The following is a 16,298-nucleotide window of genomic DNA, read 5'->3' as shown; positions in this document are numbered from 1 at the left end:
AATTTGACCTGTTTAAGTAATTTCTTTGTTTCTTCCACTAACTTTGGGATAAAGATATTTGTTAACTATGACTTTGGAGTTTTCCAATTTTGTTTTGAGGACAATCATTACAAGTTTTGAGAAGAAAAACATGAAGTCCTGCTGTCACACTGAAAATTGTGCTCTTGGACTATGATAGAAAATTCTCCCCCAGTTGTTCTGCTGACCAATTATACTGTTTTTTATTTTATTTTTGCTAAGTCGGCAGTTATCTGGCCTCTTATGTAGGCTTTAAGCTCACTTCACACTGCACAATGTTTTGCCCCGATTTCTTTGCGATAATTGTAACCAATCATCCTGAACTGTGTGGTGTGTTACGGCTGATCGGGTCCAGTCGGTAGAACGTTGGGACTGCTCCGATCTAAAAACAGGAATATTCAACATCTTGGCCTTGGCCCGATGATCACAGTGTGTGTGGTGTCCCCCGACTGGGAGCGAGAACGCAGCCTGTTGAATGTGACAGGTAACCAGAAAGAAAAAAACACTGAAAAATGATAAACTTTTGGCACAGAGTACATCTGATTTAGAAGCGCATTCTAACATTTGGTTGAAATGGCATGTTTAATTTCAGTCTGCAGTGATAACACAACAGAGAAACATATAGAAAATGTGTTAATCTGTTTCGAGCCTACACAGAAGGGCAAATAGAGGAAAATATAGGTGCAGAAGTTCATTGAACTGTGAAAACCGAAGTGCACAAATATTGCGCATGCAGCTCCAGGAGCGGCAGAGCTGAGGCCAGAAAAACTGCAATTAACTCACCATGCGGTCTCAATAAATGGAGCTGGAAGACGTTACCTTTGTTGGGGAAAAACAAGTTTAACTGGTATCTGGTTCTCTAAAAGCAAATATGCAGGACATGCACTCTTCTAGCTCAATCTGCTTGGATCTTTCAATTGTTCAGCTTTCTGAAACAAGGCCCAGAACATGCACATATTCTGCAACATCAACGTAAAAACGTATCATTAAACAGTTACGATTAATTAAACGACAGAGCAGAAAAGAAATGAAACCCAGTGTGATGTTCGTTAAAAGGTAGAAAAATACAACTCATCTCTATCTTGTAGTGCAACAAATATAACCCTTGATTTCGCTCTGATCTCCAGTTCCTAATCCAAAGCTTTAACGTTTTGCTGCATCTCTTTTTCTGTTGCTTCAACGTCGTTGTCCATGTTTGCTAACTTTAAATTCAGGTGTGGAATCGTAGAATTTTACGGGATTTCGTATCTGGAGTTGGAATGTTTGCGAGTGAAACCTCACACTCTACTATCAAACACGTTATACCTGCCATTATAATCGGCTAGTGTGTCATCTCTCAGGCTTTGAAAATGGAACAACAATTCTAAAATTGTGCAGGTTTAACTGGGTTTTAATGGCATTCCATACTGCAATGCTGGAGGTTTCTTGGGAGGAATTAGTAGCAAAAAAGACATGTATCTCATCCTGAATAAACTTTAGGAAAGTGAGGAAGGGACCAGGACAGAGTGAAATAACAATGTTTTGATAGCCACAGGAACGGATCTGCAGCAGGCATTTAGTATCAGTGATAAAATAATAAATTCTTGAATGACACGTGAGAAGCATGAGTTCTCCCTCTGGTCGGGATTTAAAGTACGCCACACATCACACAGTCTGCATTCAGATAAAACGGTTTGGATGACTGATGCAGACTTGCTTATGACATTCATTTTAATGATGAGGGTCAAAACCTGGGTCAAGCCAACAATTGAAATCGACCACTAAACCAACGAGTATTTATCAGAAAAGAAAAAAAATTCTCATCACCTGAATACGGACCATAAACACTCAGTAGGGCGTTCAGAATGTTGTACAGGCGATAAATCGGCCATGTTTATTGGCTGCCACATTATCGGCCTGAGGTGGAATATGCTGGCTGATCAGTATGGAGACCCTCGTGCTTTAACCTGAAAAAGTTCATGAAAACATTGTCCCTTCCAGCATGCCAGGAGATGCCCACCGTCACAACTTCTGATACGAGTCTCCTGTAGAAACGCCACATCTGTATTGAATCTTTTAATGTGGGATTTAACCTACAGACATTGTGCTTTCATTCATGACATTTGTCAAAAAATTGATGACACAGTTGAGTATTCCTCGCTGAAGCTTTAACAGAACAGTGTTAGTTGTAGGGCCAAACAGTCATAGGATGCTCACAGATGAATCTGTGCTTCACTGCCTTGTCTTCTGCTCTCCAGCTCTCTTTGGCTTTTCTTTGTGGCATATGCAGAGCTGCTCCCGAAGAATGGGGGACCTCTTTTGTCCAGAAGCTTTAAGACAGAAACATGAACCTCAGAACATTTGTAAAATAAAATTGTTCAGCAGCTTATAACATCAAACTGAAAACTGTCAGCATGCGTTGTTGTCTCAATGTAAATAAAGACACACTTGCAAAGAAACTAGACTTGTAGTAAATAAGTCTTGTAGTAAAGTTTTACAAACTTGAAAACTTGGATTTTAAAGCTCTAAATGCTTTACCAAAGATCCAATCTTTTAAAGAATAATCTTGGATCTAATCGTCTTTATTTGGGTTGTGAGAAAGAAGAAAGACATGCAGCAAAGGTCAACAGGTTGGACCTCAAACCTGTGATAGCTGCGTCTATACACGGGTCGAGCGTTTACTCCAGCGCCACCTCCGCACCGTAAATGTCCTTGTTTCTACTGTTGAATCTAAAATTACTCAACTACAACAGCAACTTAGGATTTTCTCAGATGTTTTCAAGAAATGAGTAACACTACACAAATGTAACTAAACCTAATGAAACAAAAATATTTGATCCAAATTCAACATAAGGAACTACTTCCAATGATGAAGTCTAAAAATTATTCATCCCTCTGGACAGAATTCTTCATGGCAGCATGTGTTTGCAAATCAGGTCTTTTGTCTTGATCACCCCTGATTTAACCAGTGAAGGCCTTCACCAACTTAATGTTTCATTGCATGTTACAATAATGGCCTAGTCAAAGGCATTGCCATCAACAGAAGCACAAACATAGCAAAAGCCCAACTTTAAAGTTACAGGGACAGTTGCTACACCAGGAGGAGGGTCTTAACGTTTTCACTCAACCTCATTTAGTTTCTGCTAACTGTGCTAATGGCAGAGAAACAACTTACTGTTACAGGAAAACTGCCATCAGTTGCTATGCTAACTAGCCTGAGCAATCACAGCAGGATCTGCTGATAGGCAAAAGCAGTAGCAGAGCAGCCACACTAGGTTGTGACTGACAGCGCTAAGACCCGCCTCCAGGCTCTGATTGGTTGTTTCCAGTTAGCACTCAGAGCAATGGGAGAAGGCAGAGGAGCCCAAATTTTTCACACCTTATTAATCTTTATTAGATACCATACTGTTAGGACATGATAGCCGTTTCAACAAATATGAAAATGTATTTTCTATAAAAGTTACACACAGTAGCTCTAAATATGTATATTTTTGGATAATAGTTCTTACTCAAGAGCGTTCTTACGTCCATCAACCCAGAACCATCCGGCGAGTTTATGATGTAACCCTATCCAGTATCCTTGGTGTTGAGATTCGTAGGGTTTGGCATGCTTGACGATAAATTTCTGTGAACAGATTTCATTTCAGACTGTCATAAATCTCTTTTACTTCAATCAATCAATCAAGTTTATTTATACAACATACTTCAGCAACAAGGCAGTTCAAAGTGCTTTGCATCATAAAAATACAGTCATAGAACACAGTTAAAAACTGAAGCGTTACATTTTGTCAATTTTCTCTATCGTTACAAAATGGTAATCAAAATGTTGATAGTTTCTTTTATAATGTTTCAAAAGCAACTCTAAACAGCTGGCTCTTTAGATTTTAAGGAACTCAGTGTTTCAGCTGTTTTACAACTTTCTAGAAGTTTGTTCCAGATTTGTGGTGCATAGAAGCTGAAAGGTGCTTCTCCATATTTGGTTCTGGTTCTGGGGATGCTGAGCAGAACCAGACGACCTGAGAGGTCTGGAGGGTTGATACAGCAGCAGATGGTTCATGTGGTGCTAAACCGTTCAGTGATTTAAACTAATATCAGTATTTTAAAGTTTATTCTGAGCTGCAGGGATCCAGTGGAGGAACTGTAGAACTGGGACGATGTGCTCCATCTTCCTGGTTTTAGTCAGAACGCCAGCGGCAGCGTTCTGGATCAGCTGCAGCTGGAGGATTGATTTTGTTAGTCAGACTTATGAAGACAATGTTGCAGCAATCAATGCGACTAAAGATAAACGCATGATTGGGTTTCTCTACATCTTGTTGGGACATTAGCCCTTTAACCCTGGAGATGTTCTTCAGGTGATAGAAGGCCGACTTTATGACTGCCTTTATGTGACCCTGAAGGTTCAGGTCTGAGTCCATCACCGCTCCAGGTTTTAGTCTGATCACTGGTTTCCAGATGTATAGCTGAAGCTGTGCATTGATTCTACATCAGTGTTTTCCAACTCTGGTCCTCAAGGCAGACTGCCCCGCATATTTTAGATGTCTCCCTGCCTTTGTACTCCTGATTCAGGTGATTGCAGTGCAGCAAATACCTGTTAATCATTCATCAATTGAAATGAGCTGGGTTGACGCAGGGAAACTCCTGAAACACGCAGAAAGTTTTGGCACATCCTCACATTTATCTGCTCTAAGTATCTGTTCAGTGATTGGATGGGTTCAGAGTCACCTGGTGACATCAGTGAAGTCAGTAACGCTTTACCAAATCAAGTAATCAGTAATTTAGCTAAGGTACTTCTTAAGGAGTAATCAGTAATCCAGTTACTTTTTCAGGTAACTATGCCATCACTGGCTGTGTATCATCTGCGTAGTTATGGTGGATGATCTTATTTGTTGATATAACCTGAGCTAGTGGGAGCATATGGATATTGAGCCAAGATTCATTCCTAGCATCATGTATGCGCTTCAACAAAGCAAGAATGCAGACTTTATGAAACTATCATAATTGATGCATGTAACACATAAAAGCCCATTAAAGCCAATAAAGAAGTTTTCCACATATATTGGAGTTTTGCATAGAGTTAGTATCAGACCTTGTTTGTGGTTTTTTACCTCAATTCCCAGATATTCAAGAGTTCAAATGACCTAAAAATATTTTTTGCAATTAAAGAAATCATCATGTATTAGGGCAACACCTCCTCCTCTTTGGTTTTCTATTCTCACTTAAAAAATTTAATTAGGTCGTATTGATTCAATTTATATGGGCAATTCAGTATTGTCAAGCGATCAATCTTCCAGAAACTTTCAGATTCGTTTTAAATTTCTAGAGTAGAGGTGATGTTATGTTTTACCTGCTCCTCCAGATCATCAATTATAGCCAAATATCCACTATCATGCTGACACAAGTCTCGAGACACGTCCCAGAAATTCAAGAATGACCTCTATCTGAAAACCAGTAGCAGTGTCCCCTGAAGGAAAGCCATCCGACCCTGCAATCCAGACATTTTGGTCTCACTAGACAAGGGGAAAGAGCATAATGAAGTGAAACTTTGGTCAAATATCAAAAAGAAAAAATACATTTCTAGAAGAAATCCATGTGGACTTATTTAAATTTTCATTATCAAAATTCCTCTAAAAAAGCTTTTAAAGGTAGAGTGCGGATCAGTATTGGAAGGTGATTAAATTAAGACATTATCTAGTCAGAAGTGGCATACCGCAGGGTTCACTAAAAATAATATTCTCTGAAATCAAAAGTTGGCTGTTAACCTGGAGCTAATGAATCAATTTTACTGGCTCACTTTGTTGTCAGGAAAGTGACCTTCAGCACTCTACCTGTGATTATAATCTGATTATAATGGTCAGCTGTGTCTTGAAACACTTAGTTGAATATTTCAAAAATAAAATTAATAATTAAGAGTTTCAAAGGTAATCCAGAAAATATTACTATCTCGAGGACAGAATTTTTCAACTGTAAAGGTCTGAAATGACATGACAAAATTATAGAAGATTTGCAGGGCATCTTTGTCTTTGCATCGACTCTCCGTCTTCTTTTTCTCTGCTATTAGCGTCTCTTTCTCTTTGTTCAGCTCCTCTTTCGTTTTGCTTAGGTCTGCTTTCTCTTTGCTCAGGTCTTCTTTATATTGTTTCAGCTTCTCTTTCTCTTTGTGCAGATTATTTGTCTTTGTGCTCAGCTCTGCTTTCTTTTTACTCAACTCTGCGTTCAGTCTGTTCAGCTCCTGTGTCTCTTTGTTCAACTCTCCTTTATTTTTGTTCAGGACATCTTTGTCTTGTTCAGATTCACTTTCAGTTTGTTCTCCTCTTTCTCTTTGTTCAGAGTCACTTTCATTTTGTTCAGGTCCTCTTTCTCCTTGTTCAGCTCTTTATTTTTGTTCAGCTCATTTTTCTCTTTGTTCAGATTAACTGTCAATTTGTTCAGCTCCTCTCTTTTTTTGGTCAGATTTGCTTTCTTTTTGCTCAGGTCATCTTTCTCTGTGTTCAGCTCCTTTCTCATTTGTTCAGCTCCTCTTTCTCTTTGCTCAGCTGCTGGTTTTCTTTGCTCTGCTCCACTTTCATGTTGTTTAGGTCGTTTTCCCTTTGTTCAGTTCATCTTTCTCTTTGTGCAGCTTCTTTTTGTCTTTGCTCAGCTTGTCTTTCTCTTTGTTCACTTCATCTTTCTCTTTGCTCAGCTCCTTTTTCTCTTTGCTCAGCTTTTCTTTCTCTTTGTCCAGTTTTGTTTTCTCTGTGCTCAGCTCATCTTTCTCTTTGCTCAACCCTGCTCTCTCTTTGTTCAGCTCCATTATGTTTTTGCTGATATCCTCTATCTTTTTGATCAACTCTCCTTTCTTCATGCTCAACTTATCTTCCTCTTTTTTCAGCTCTTCTTCCTCTTTGTTTAGCCGTCTTTCTTTTTGATCAGCTCCTCTGTCTTTTTGTTCAGCTCATCTTTCTCTTTGTTCAGCTCATTTATTTCTTTGTTCAGCTCCTTTGTTTTATTGCTGAGCCACTCTTTCTTTTTAATCTGCTCCGTTTTCATTTTGTCCAGGTCTTCTTTCTGTTGGTTCAGCCTGTCTTTCTCTTTGCTCAGCTCTTCTCTGTCTTTGCTCAGCTTGTAATTTTCTTTGTTCAGTTTGTCTTTCTCTTTTCTGATCTCCTCTTTCTCTTTGCTGAGCTCATCATTCTTTTTCTTCAGTTCGTCTTTCTCAGTGTTCAGCTCCTCTTCTCTTTGCTCAGCTTCTCTTTCTCTTCAATAAGTTCTGCTCTCTCATCATTGTTTTTTTTCAGCTCCTCTTTCTTTTTGCTCAGCTCCTCTTTCTCATTACTCAGCTCTGTTTTCTCTTTGCTTAGCTCTTCTTCCTCTTTTTTTAGCTTCTCTGTCTCTTTGCTCTGTTTGATTTGCTCTTTACTCAGCTCGTCTCTCTCTTTCTCCAGCTCCTGTGTGTTACTAATCAGCTCCTCTATGTCTTGGTTTACCTCCTCCTTCTTTTTGTTCACCTCCTCTTTCTCTTTGCTCAGCTCATCTCTCTCTTTCTTCTCCTCTGTCTGTTGGTCCAGTTCATCTGTCATATTGCTCAGCTGCTCTCTGACTTGAGTAAGCCTCTCTCGGATAACCCTCTCTTAATAGGCTCAGGTGTCTGTCTTGGATCATATGGTCAATTTGGTTTTGCATCATCTCTTTTTCATAAATCAGCTGTTTGTCTGTTGTAAGGGTTTGGATATTTTCCAGCTGATTGGTCGTCATCATACTCACTAGAAACACACAAATTAGTCAGAAAGTCAGTGAATCTATCTGTATCACAGAGCATCAAAATGTTCAGTTTCTCTCTTAAACCCTTTTAGGATATCAGACCATATTCTTAGTATAGCACCAAATGACACTTAACTGATTTGAATATTTCATTAACTCATTTATTTTTGGGAGCTGCATGGTGGTAGCACAGTTGCCTTGCACCAATAAGGTTCATTGATTGAGTCAGTGGGGTCCATATTTGTTGAGTCTGCATGTTCTTCCTGTTCATGCGTCAGTTCAGCCTCATGACTGTCAGACTGATTGGTCTCACTAAATTGCCCTTAGGTATTGAACCTTTATGAAATATGAGCCTGTTCATAAAAATAGCCATTTAAATGTAGTACAAGTAATTAATAGATAACAAGTAACTAAAAAGAGAATAAATAGGTCTTAAAGGATCCATGATTACTTGTAACAATAGACTATTTAAGAAATATTTATTTTAGATGTAAAAGTAATACAGTAACTATCCTGCAGGCTGTTTAGTTTCAATAAATTTTAGAGACCTTCATGGGTAAAAAATAGAACAAGACATAACATTTTTTAACAAGTATGAGTTTTGACATGTATGAAGTGTGGGGTCATGTGATGTGCTCTTCAGGACAGATGCATGGTTGCTGGTCTGCTAATGTTAATATATCCTAACCAAGAACCTGGCAGTTGAGGCTGCGTATAAGTGTGCAGTGAAACTGGAGATGTCTTCATCTCCATTTATTTTGCATGCTCAAGAAAAAAGGTGCCTCTGGGCTTTGCAGCCCTGTATCTGGCAAAACTGACTAGGGTCCAGCAGATACGTTCTTCCAGTGCCGAGTTGGACACTGGAAGTCGTAGGGCAGCTTTAGACATCCCTCTGGTTTTAGAGTTTATGGGAAGCACCGACACTGATTATTTGGGATGTGGACCCAATGAGAAGGTTGACCCACTCTATCTCCTAGTGCGCATAACTTCTTTCAGTGTGTACAGTTATTATTTCATTACTAAACATGAGCTTGCTGACCTCAAGTTTCTGATTCTTTTTAACATACTCAGAAACCATTTCTACTTGCTTTTGGTGTTGAGCTGACCTCTGTGCTTGCTGTAAGTTTTGTATGCTTGTTGTCTGTACATGCATGTCCATGGAGAGAAAAGAATACATTTGCTTGCAGCTGTGAACTTTGTGAGTTTTAGTTTATAAATTTTGTGATTAGTGTATGCGCTTGAAAATGAGAAGAAATATGTGATTTGGAAAATAAATCTTTGGTTATTTCCTAAATAAAATCAATACATATTGGGAAATACCAAACTTTATAGTTAACTTTGGCTTACTATAAATTAACTAATGTTGATTTGTAGTGTTTGGCATAAGCACTAATGTTTATGCTAAATATCAGTGTGACAAACAAAAAAAATACTTAAACAGGTAAAATGAGAATCTTTAAAAATGTTGTAAAATCAGTAAATGAATTAATGTTTTTGGGTGATGTTCTTAAAAGATGTAATTCAGATGGACTATTTGAACATTAAAGATCAATTGATGTGGAAAAAATATCTTAAATCAGAGAATAAAGTTGTGTTCTTTCTTTTATGAGGTGGTTGATTGTTCAAAAAACACCCTCGAACCAGTTTTGGTCAGACTGAAGCAGGGGACATTCTGTAGCTTCTTGGAACAGAAATGTGAGATTACCATTGTTGAAATAGAATTTTAAGTTAGCACAATACTGCACAGGATAGTTTTTGATACATATGAATATAACATAGAAAGTTAAAGTACACTCTAATGCATATAAATTTAGATAATACTAGAACAACGGCTCACTCTATGAACGCAGATAAAGATAAATTCTTAAAAAGAGGAGTAGACAGAGCACAGGCCTAGACTCCTTGGTTCTCTTGAGATAAGGAGCCTATATGCCAGGCAATTAACAAATTCCTGAGCATGGTTCAAAAGTTCACTAGGATCTTAAAACTTTTTATAAATAATTTTATCTATATTAGAATTAACTATATTTCTTTAAGCATGTTTTTAATTAGTTACTTATTAGATCCAAACTTATAGTCATTATTTAGCATTACATTGTGTGCAAGCTTGGTTAAAAATACAAACTACTTTCTTGTGGAAACATTTTGAGGCAGAGATAGCGCTGCAGCTGCAATCATATATCAAACTGGACAGCGGCTGATATGAGAAGGGCTGCCATATCTGCTTTTGGGCTCTTTAGCAGGAGGTAATAAAATTAACATTAAGACAGCCCACACAAAGGAAAAGAACACACCTCCTAATGCATATATTTAAATGAGGAGAATACGCATTCTATAAATGATTTGTTTTACAGCAGAAGTTTGAATCTCTTTATGCTGAGTGAGAGTTTCCCGGAGGATGCATCTTCTGTTAATCTTTTGTCTTTTTACTCAGTTCTTTGTCTCTGTTTTGTAATGTCTTGGACTTTTTGATAATCTAGGTGAGATGCTTGTTGTAACATTCTGAACTGCATTGAATTTCTCTGGATAAAACTCTGAATATCTGAAGTCTGACGTCGTATGATTGCTCTTTTCTCTCTGCACACTTACACAGACACAGGAATTCGGGACAAAGAATTAATTAACGAGCTAAATCAAGTTATTTCTCTTTTTAATTCTTAACACCATCCATCCAGCTCCTTCACACTCAGCATCAAACCACTCCAGGCACTGGAGCGCTCATCTATGAGCTTGCATCCCAATGCTTTAAACCTTTAAATACTTGTTACTCAGGAAGCTACTTAAATTTATCTTGCTGAAATGAAACTCACTGTAGATGAATTTGCAGTCAGTATGGCACAAAGCAACCCCAAAAACACCATCAACAGAGAAGAGCACCGAAGTGCTGATGACTCCACTGCATCTTCAGCTAAAACAAAACAATGGGATTAGTAAGTTATTGATTAACTAATCAATGAAATTTAATTGTATTGCACAATTCAGCAACAAGGATGTTCAAAGTGATTTGCATCGTGACAGCAGAAAGCCATTATAAATACATCGTGCCGTCACCAATTGTGAAGCCAGAAACAGATTTTACATTTGCCTCAGGATGACCCCCAGCCAGTCACTGTACTTTTTATTTCACTGTATTACTGTATTTCAAACATAAAAACTGGATGGCACAAAACTTTCTCCAGGTCAAAACAGAAGGTTTAATCATTGGACCAGAGGATCAGAAGAAGTTATAATTCTAACTGGGGCTGAAACCATTCTCCGAATGATTCGAATAGCTGCCTTTAAACTTTCAAAACAAGTCAGAAGCCTGGGAGTTTTTCTTTACTTGGAGCTCACTTTTATTCCACGCATTAAACATGATAAAACAGGATTTTATCATGTAAGGAATGATCACCTGAGTTTTCCCTATTCTTTCCCTCGCTAATACTGAGACTCTTATGTATGCTTTCATTTCCAGCTGTATAGACTATTGCAATACCCTGCTATCTGGTCTCCCAATGAAAACTGCTCAACCTTCAGTTATTACAAAACTCTGTGCCTTGAGTGCTAACCAAGACCAAAAGTCAGGTTCACATCATACCCGTTTTAAAATCACTGCACTGGCTCCCAGTGCCTCTCAGAATTGATTTTAAGTTTCTTTTAATGGTTTTTAAATGGCTTAATCATCTTATCTTACAGAGCTGCTATTACCTTATGAACCTCTGTGGACTCTAAGGTCCTCTGGCACCTGACTATGGACAGTTCCTCGAGTCAGAAACACATTGATGGTGAGGCTCCTTTCCAGTATTACTGACCACCGTTTCTGGAACGGTCTGCCAGAAAACCCAAGAGCAGAAAGTGTTGCTGTCTTTAAGAGCAGTCAAGATCCGTCTTTTTAACGTATCAGTTCAGTACTTCCTGAACTGAATCATTTCTGCTCAGTTCGTGCATTTTCCAGGCAGCTGTGTGTTCATCCATGTGTGGTGGGTTATTGTTTGTTTTTATTGATCCTTACAGCACTTTTAGCTGCTTTTAGCATGAAGGGTGTTTTATAAATTAAATTGATTGATTGATTGATTTATTGATTGATTGATTGATTGATTCCTGATAAGCAACCTGTTTATCAATATTACTGAACATGACCTAAAGCTGAAAAATAAACACAAACTGTCCGATAGAACAACAACCTGAACTTAATTACTGTCTAAAGCTAAAATTAGACTGTCCCAGTGGGTCATATGGAAGTGTCTTTGCTGATTGTTTCTGGAAGGATACTTTCTGGATTCTGGAAGGATACTTTCTGGATTCTGGAACGATACTTTCTGGATTCTGGAAGGACACTTTCTGGATTCTGGAAGGATACTTGTAAACTTGACCAGACGGAAACGCGCACACACCGGTGCAACCTGTGGCACTGCCCACTACCCCTAGACTTATTTTATGAACAAATGAATCAAAAAGGCTAAAAATGTCTTTTGGTGTTATATAACCCTTATGATTTTGTAGACGTCGTCCGAACCAGAACGTAACACAAGGTTAAAAACATGTTTAGAGTTGATTTTGGATTATTTAGAATAATAAATTAACCATCACTAATTTTAGACCACTAGCTATTCTCCATTTTATTGTTTTTATCATGTGAAGAACTTTGAATTGTTGCTGAAATGTGCTATACAACTAAACTTGGCTTGCAGAGAAAGCAAATTAAAGCAAATTAAAGAAAATAAAGAAAATTAAAGCTTCAGGTTTACATGTGACATAAAAACAACTCCTGATACAGCCCATGTTAAGAAAGTATAACTTCCTACAGAGGAAATAGCAATGTATGACATGCTTTTGGGTAGCACTGTTAGTTTTTAATCCTCAAAAACTGTAAAATGCTTAGAGAGTCACTTACATTTAATAGGAGGATTGGCATTGTTAACATTGACTGTAGAAGAGTCATCGTCGTCGCTGTAGTTCTCCATCCTTTACAGGAAAAATACAGTTTTGGGAAACAAATCTGCTTCTGGAACAAACCTTTCATGCCAAGAAACAAGCTCTCACTCTCTCATACACATTTCTGCAATTCTCCTGTCCTTGGTTATAAAATAAATCTATTCACTCCATAAAGGTTTACACTCTGATGCATATTATATGTTTTACAATCTTTGCTCTTGCAGAAGATACTTTAATAAATCGACCACAGGTACTCAATTAGTGATCAGACCAGATATAAAACATTAACTTTGTCCTGCCAGCATAGAAACAGAAAAAGAAACGATTAAGTGATCATTGGTATAGAAGACCAAATATTTCAGTGTTGGAAAATATATAAAAGACATGGCAAAGTTCAATTAAAAATAACTGGCTGTCTCTTCCCACTCTGCATGCTGTTGGTACTGTTCACTGATGTTCCTAAAAACATTTATTACGTATACAAGTACTTATCCGAGTACTTTTACTGCACTGTACTTTACATTTACTTGAGTAATATTATGAACTATTGATGACCTTGAGCAGATTGATTCTGCATCGATACAAAAAGACTTCAGGTTGGAAACATTTGTTTCTTAGGTTTCTGTAATGTATGAGCTAGTGTTTATGCAAATGTGAGTATAATTACAAAGCATTTTATACATGACAATGTTTGCATCATTATTTATTTAGTATTAATAAACAAGGTTATTTTATTTGAAAGGTCACATAAACGTTTATCTGTGTTTACTAATTGAAAACCTTGTCTGCAGCATTCCTCCCACTGAGCATCTCTCTTGAAATCCCAGAAGAATCCCAATCAGGCTCTAAAAATCAGCTCAACTCTCTTCTTCTGTTGCCTCAGAAAAATGACAACGCATTTAAAGTTATGAAGCAGCACATGGAGTCGGACGTCTGGCCGGAACCAGTGAGGCATAGACTACATCCTGCTTTAACCCACAGAAGCGGCCTTAATGACAAACCCTACTGGAAACAGCAATGGGCCTCACTGGTTCCTAAATAGATGGAGAATAAATCAATCTGGGAGCTGATTGTCGCTCTGACCGTGATTTATACAGACCGGAAGTGCGTCCAATCAGCATGTGGACTGAAGGTTTTAGGGCTGCGCTGGGCACAAAGGATAAACCCACTAGCAACAGCTTTAATTTGGGGTTATACATAAGCCACGGCTTTTACTATTTATATTGATACAATATTGTAACTGTTTCTATGGCAACGGGTCTGCATTGCGTAGCAAACACAGGGACCGAGAAAATGAACGAGTGGTTTGGAGATGTTCTTCAACGGTTTTTCTGCGTTATCTTCCCTTTGCTGTGGCGAACGGCCCTAAATTAATGATAGCTTCATCTCCAGGTTTCATTTTGTTAACGGAATTGTTTTGAAGCGGAAGGTAAACGTTTTTTGTTGTTGTTGTTGTTTGTTTGTTTTTTGTTGTCCAGCGTTGTGCGCATGCCTAAAATTTCTGGACGTAAACAATAACATAAAACCTGTTTATAGTAACGGTAGTTAGCATTTAAGCTAGCGGCAGAAAAAGTCACCTCTAACACAAAGAAATGTCTTAAAATAGAATCTTTGTCAATAAAACACTGTCCTGGACTTAAAGACACTTTTAAAATTAATATATATCGCTTACTTGTGCATTTAACCCACCTGTGAAAACAGAAATCAGAGTCTTCAGTAATGGCTTTGCTGCGAGGCTGACTTCTTCTTCGATGGTTATTAGCGGTTGGCTAACGACGGTCATGGTGCATTACCGCCACCGACTGGTATAAAATGTGAAACAGAATATCACTAAAATTTTATATCTGTTCAAAATAATCTGGGTAGGAAACATTATCATCATATTATCTAATAACTTTTACTTTTCGTGTTATTACTAAATAAGTCAATCAAATCCAGTTCAAGTGTAATTGTTTTAAAATTTTGAATCAAATTGTTATTTTTCTAAATGATGGAACATGTTCTATTGTCTCATCATCCCCTCTGTGTTCACTGAAACAAAGAGTGCTGAGTGGCCCAGTTTACCCAAATCTGAGGAGACAAGTAATTTTCTCTTCTTCTCCTCCTTCTCCATTTACTTCTCATTTCTCTAGTTTTCTATTGGATTTTAGAGAAGCAACATTCTTTCCTTTCTTTTTCACACTGCTTTTACATTTTCTCATCCATTTTCTGTTTTATTTTAAAAATTATCTGTTTTTATAAAATGGAAACATAACCCCACAAGCTAATTTCTATTTGCCCCTTTTGCAGCTTCAGCTGCCATTTTGTTCCCTTTGACACCATGATGATCTGTGGCCCATAAAAATGTAATCATTAGACATCATATTCTGTCTAATGTTTGTTGAATATCTGTTAAGATATTTGATCCGTTTTCTGAATTGTTGTGTTGAAATCTGACTAATAATGAATTGGAATCAGAACGATTTACGGATCCTAAATATTATTTCTTTAATTGAAATTATATATAACTGAATAAATAACTGAATGGCTGATAATATTTTTATCATTTCTCATGTGTAACTGAAAGTTCGTTCATTCTTTTTCCTAACTTTGATTAAACTCTGCTACAATGAAACCAACTCCAATACGATGTTATTTATTTTAGTCATTTTCAACTTTTCCCTAAGTTAAAAATGGGAAATGTTTAAAAATAAAGAATCTCTAGAAGAAGCAGACATTTTATTGGCATAATTTGTTAGCAGAAGAAGTTAAACGCAGTAAAACGTGCGGAAGTCAGAAAGTAATAATAAAGAAAAACAGGAATTTAATAAGAGCATTATGGCTGAAAAAAGGAACATTTTGCGATCTTAAATTAACGGTTACAAAATCCTTGACAGACAATCACCAGACGGTGGCGGTAAAGCACCAGTTTCATTGCCTGCCAATCGCCAATAACTGTCAAAGAAGAAGAAGAGGAAGAAGTCAGCGTTCCAGCAAAGCCGTTACTGAAGAAGAGCCCGATTTCTGTTTTCACGGGTGGGTGAAGTGCACAAGTAATTTATAAATATCATATTTAGAAGTGTTTCAAAGTTCAGGACATTGTTTTATTGATATTGATTCTATTTTGAGATATTTGTGTGCATCGGAAGTGGCCTTTAACTGCCGTTAGCTTTAATGCTAACGGCAGTTATGCCCCTTTTTCACGGGATCGACTCTATCCGGCCTTTTTTGTGAGCATCAGACTCTCAACTACTGTTTTTCCAATAGTTGACATGATTTTAAGGTCCCTTCTCAAGAGGAGAGTAGGTACTTGATTTGAAATGAACATCCTCCTGTTCACCGGTTGGCCGTGATCAGGTGTGGAAGAGAACAGAAAACAAACCGCCGCCATCCTCCAAACAGGAAAGCCACGGAGTCCTCCCGAACAACAAGCAGGTGTTGCAAGCAGGCTTTTCTGTCCATCGGACTGCAGTATTCAGCGGAAACTCGATGGAGCCATTAGGAATAAGTTGTGTCAACCTTGGTCTTTTTTGTGAGGTCTCTTTTTCTGTCTTTTTGTTTCTTTAACCAGATTATTTCTCAGCATTAGACTTCATATCAAAATCCATATATTAAAATCCTGAAAATCAATTATTTTTTAACTGAAAAGTTTAGGCTTTGTCATGTTTCCT

At 37.7% G+C, this 16,298-nt stretch overlaps 2 long non-coding RNA genes across 2 annotated transcripts; both read right to left on the bottom strand.

Annotated features, from left to right (window-relative positions):
• Positions 1–2,058: 2,058 nt before the first annotated feature.
• LOC129353512 (uncharacterized) lies at positions 2,059–6,271 on the bottom strand. Its single transcript, XR_008605026.1, has 4 exons — positions 5,935–6,271; positions 5,342–5,504; positions 3,507–3,622; positions 2,059–2,327 (listed from the first exon to the last, which is right to left on the bottom strand). It is a non-coding gene; the product is annotated as an uncharacterized LOC129353512 (long non-coding RNA).
• Positions 6,272–10,554: 4,283 nt separating this feature from the next.
• LOC129353513 (uncharacterized) lies at positions 10,555–14,443 on the bottom strand. Its single transcript, XR_008605027.1, has 3 exons — positions 14,338–14,443; positions 12,608–12,678; positions 10,555–10,642 (listed from the first exon to the last, which is right to left on the bottom strand). It is a non-coding gene; the product is annotated as an uncharacterized LOC129353513 (long non-coding RNA).
• Positions 14,444–16,298: the final 1,855 nt, after the last annotated feature.

The sequence above is a fragment of the Poeciliopsis prolifica genome, unplaced genomic scaffold (assembly GCF_027474105.1).
Source record: "Poeciliopsis prolifica strain line A6 unplaced genomic scaffold, Auburn_PproV2 SCAFFOLD092, whole genome shotgun sequence".
In the NCBI taxonomy this organism is placed as follows: Eukaryota; Metazoa; Chordata; class Actinopteri; order Cyprinodontiformes; family Poeciliidae; genus Poeciliopsis; species Poeciliopsis prolifica.
Note: the sequence above shows the minus strand (reverse complement) of the source record. Positions and strands in the feature narration are given on the sequence as shown.